This window comes from Stylophora pistillata, chromosome 3 (genome assembly GCF_964205215.1).
Source record: "Stylophora pistillata chromosome 3, jaStyPist1.2, whole genome shotgun sequence".
NCBI classification, from domain to species: Eukaryota; Metazoa; Cnidaria; class Anthozoa; order Scleractinia; family Pocilloporidae; genus Stylophora; species Stylophora pistillata.
Genome location: NC_142521.1, coordinates 5,597,858 through 5,602,500, shown reverse-complemented (window position 1 = coordinate 5,602,500; position 4,643 = coordinate 5,597,858). Strand labels below are relative to the sequence as shown.

Below are 4,643 nucleotides of genomic sequence, written 5' to 3'. Positions count from 1 at the left end.
TTAAAAAAGATTAAGAGATGTGAAACAGTCAAAAGTAAACATCATCCAGAGATCGTGGGGCCAACGATAGATCTTCGCCAGTTTAATGGAGAACACCTTGCTTTGTAACCGTGTGAACATTATTATTGTTGCTTCTATATTTATGTTTAAAATGGCTAATTTTTAATTGAACAATCCTTCAAATACTAAGGGGAGAAGGAGATCAAGTTCATCAACATTCCTAAGAGTACTTTGCTCAACATCTGTTGATACATCACCTGAAGGAAAAGGTGACATAGCTAATAAGTGGCATGAAAAAACTGCATCATTGTGAGGTTTATCGCATTACTTCAATCTCTCATTACTCAATAGCTAGATTTTTCGCCAGCTTTTTTCTGAAGTTTCAACGTGAGGAAGAACATAAAATGTTGTCATATTTAGACGATGCACGCAAGCATGCTTTACAACCTTTAACATTGGGTTTTTAAGTGAGCTATTCATAACCCAAAGAATGTATGATTCTAGGGCACCCCGCACTGAATACGAATATTGGAAAAAGCCTGCATAAAATAGGTTCAAAACTTCATCCTGTGATCAAAAAGATATCATACAAGTAACTTAACTGAAGCCAGGGAATACACGTGATGCTGAAAATTTTAATTGCTTTGAATATCACTCGATGAACTTGTCTCGCCTGTATCTGCTCCTGTTGGGGACTCAACTAGACAAAGAAGCTTCCATAAGTATTCTTTCTTTCTTCAGTTTACTTTTCAAACCCGCATTTTATTTTCAGTTGTGTAACTTGCCTTGAACATCGCTAGTTGAGCTTGTCTCGCCTTCATCTGTACCCACCTGTTAAGGAATCAATTTAGAAAAAGGAGCGTCAATGAGTTATCTTTCTTCCTCTAGCGAATTTTATAATCTAAGGGTTAGACTTCATCTGTTCGTTTAGTCAAAAGCTTTCTTTTGGATAGTTTTTTAAACCAAATGAAACACAGCCCAGAAGACAATAAAAACCTGAACTTTTTGTGAAATTTGTTTAACTGACTTTTACCGATAACAAGTCTGGTTTAGTTGTTTTTATGGTAAAGTACTTGTACTTAGGTCATTAAATTTAATTCATATGCACGTACTAGATGCGGTACTTGTAGTCAGTGATGAAAAAGCTGCAAACAAGAAAATAAAGCAATGATTTGCAAACCATAACTATCACAGAAGCCTTATGTACTTATGTACTTGTTGTGGTGTGTAGTCTTTAATAGTTCGGTCAAAGAAGTTTTATGAACAGATTTTAAAAACATCAAAAAGGCCTTCAATGTAACAATATTCTCTTAAACCAGCAATAGTCTTCTCAAGAAAAAAAGGTGACAACCGATATAAACTGGTAGAAAAGGAACAACAGTTGCCGACAAGGGCATTTCACTTTCAGTTCTTCAGGGTATGGTTCCTTTGATTTGAAACATACCTGCATCGTCTGTCACCCTATAGATGAAAACAGAAAAGGTATATCTATATATTTTCAAATTGCAACGTTTTTTAAACGTGTGTATGTATTTTTAATTCACAAGAATGTATAACATTTTTGGACTCCAGATACTCCCAATGCACACCTATATGTACATTTCATTATATCAATTGGTTTAGGCGAGGTCATATTAAAATTCCTTCAAACGAGCAATATCTTTTAAACTGTGTATCCTTACCTTTATCAAGTTCATCCAAAATTTCAGCATCAAGGTAATGCCTACTTATGTGGGCAGATGTCGAGCTTGTTGTTCTGCTCCAAAACTTATTCGACTTCCCCACGCAACCAACAACTTTGGAGGTGATGAAATACCTTATAGTGGCATCGGTTATCACTGGGTCGATACCATTTACCCTCATGTGCCAAGCTAAGGAAGGCACATCAAAGGCTACAGCTTCCCCACAGCCACATCGAGAGGGCCTTATTCTATTATTGACAAAGGAGGCCACCTGACAAGCAAGCCAAGTGATAATTATGGCTGGTCAAATTTATAATATCTAAAAAGTAATAATAAGAAGAATAATCAATACTTAGGTTTTCAACGTTAGAAACAGTAATTGATCCAAAGAAGTTCTTCAACACTTTGTCGATGTCATTACAAACTTGCTTTGGCAACTGAACTGATGCGGCAATGACATAGGATGCTTCCACGTAACTTGGCAGCACAACTTTCTCAACTTTTTCCTCTACGAGGATGAACAGCTCTCGTAAGCCTATCTTCTCAAGAATCTGAATTAAATTTAATAGACAACATATCTTACGTGAGACATGATTAAATAAAATTCACGATTTGAACAGGATTAATGCAAGATTTTTGTTTTGACCTGTAATTTTCGGTTATTTCTATTTACCAAGCTTAAGGCTTTAACTTCCTATTCATGCACTTATTGACTTCGACCTGTTTTAAATGGATTAACCTAATCAGTAAATATGAGAACTGAAGTGTCGGCATATAGAACCGATGTATCCCATCCTAGTGCGGCTATGGACATACTATGAATCTCCATGACGGACAAACATTTATCAACTTTCTTTGTTCCCAATTTTTACATTAGTAAACTCACCGTTTTGCATATAAAAACCAGGAGGGAGTAGGTCACCAAGGCCCTCTGATCTATGACTAACTCTTGATCGTCTGCCATCTCTACCAGACGATCCGTAAATGGTCAATGTCGCCATCAGTGGCTGTGGACCACTTCTGCCTCATGAATGCAGTGACAACAGCCACACTTGCGCTTGCATCGGTCATGGCATTTTCTAAAAGTTGATACCTGTCTCTGTACGTAGGGTAGATGAGGGTGAACGTGGTAGAACATGGCTAAACCAGGGTAGATGGGGGGGGGGGGAAACGGGATAGAACATGGGTTACCTAGGGTAGATGAGGGTGAACGTGGTAGAACATGGCTAAATCAGTGTAGATGGGGGTAAACGGGGTAGAACATGGGTTAACTAGGGTAGATGAGGGCGAACGTGCTAGAGCATGGCTAAACAAGGGTAGATGGGGGTAAACGTGGAAGAACATGGGTTACCCAGGGTAGATGAGGGCGAACGTGCTAGAACATGGCTAAACATGGGTAGATGGGGGTAAACGTGGTAGAACATGGGTTACCTAGGGTAGATCAGGGTGAACGTGGTAGAACATGGGTTACCTAGGGTAGATGAGCGTGAACGTGGTAGAACATGGCTAAACAAGGGTAGATGGGGGGAAACGGGGTAGAACATGGGTTAACTAGGGTGGATGACGGTGAACGTGGTAGAACATGGCTAAACAAGGGCAGATGGGGGGGAAACGGGGTAGAACATGGGTTACCTTGGGTAGATGAGGGTGAACGTGGTAGAACATGGCTAAATCAGTGTAGATGGGGGTAAACGGGGTAGAACATGGGTTAACTAGGGTAGATGACGGTGAACGTTGTAGATCATGGCTACACAAGGGTAGATGGGGGTAAAGGCGGAAGAACATGGGTTACCCAGGGTAGATGAGGGTGAACGTGGTAGAACATGGCTAAACAAGGGTAGATGGGGGTAAAGGTGGTAGAACAAGGCTAAATCAGTGTACATACATACATACATACATACTTTATTGCATAGCTCCCCCCTGGGGGCTCTTCCGCCATACATGAATATAAGATATAAGTCATAAAAACGTCTAAAGTCATAAATACTAAATACTAAATACTAAATAAATAAACTAAATACTAAATAAATACTAAAGTCACATGTCACGAATTAAGAATATTCTTAAAAAATTTTCTTTTTAAAACCACTTAGGCTATCTGTGTCTCTGATAAATTTAGGTAAAAAATTATAACTTTTAGCCCCACGGAAGGCAAAAGCCCTTTGCCCAGCCGCGATCCTGCACTTGGGCAACGTAAGCTCGCTCTTCTGTCTGGTATCTCTTTGGTGAATTTCGGAACGTTGTTTAAATCGTTCACAGAGATAGTTAGGAGTCAAGTTGTTGATGCATTTATAAACCATGACTAAGTCATTAAAAAGTAGTTTTTTCTTTACGTTAAGCCATTTAAGGGACTTCAGTGCCTCTGTGATGTGATCGTACTTTTTCAAGCCAGTCACGATCCTGCAAGCATAGTTCTGGACTAACTGAAGTTTTTTGATATTCTTATTACTTGTGTTGCTCCAAACTGTCGAACAATAAAAAAGTTTGCAAAAGACGAAAGCATTTATGAGGTATATCAGAGTGCTTCGATCCAGTAAATGTTTTATCCTATTGACTCTCGTTAATTTAAACATACAGTCAGATACCGTTTTAGTGATGTGCTCATTAAAGTTAAGATGGCAATCAATGTGCACTCCCAGGTCCTTAACTACGGTCACAGGCTTGATTTCAGTTCCCAATATTGTGGCACTTGGAAGAGTGGCAGGTAAAGTTCTCATTAGTTGGGGGACGCCCACATAGAGAAGTTTTGTTTTATCAGGGTTGATGAGCAGCGAATTTCTACAACACCAACTCAATATTTCTTCGAGATCTTCGTTTACAGCAGAGATAACGTCTTGAAGTTTGTTTGAGGGGAACCCGAGGAAAATTTTTGTGTCATCCACATAGCCCAGAGGTTTGCAGTGTTTTGGAACTCGAAAGAGATCATTTACATATAATGTAAACAATACTGGGCCCAGGATG

At 39.2% G+C, this 4,643-nt stretch overlaps 1 pseudogene; it reads right to left on the bottom strand.

The window, feature by feature from the left end:
* Nucleotides 1-162: 162 nt before the first annotated feature.
* Nucleotides 163-2,753, bottom strand: LOC148734265 (uncharacterized; annotated as a pseudogene).
* Between the last annotated feature and the right edge of the window lie 1,890 nt (nt 2,754-4,643).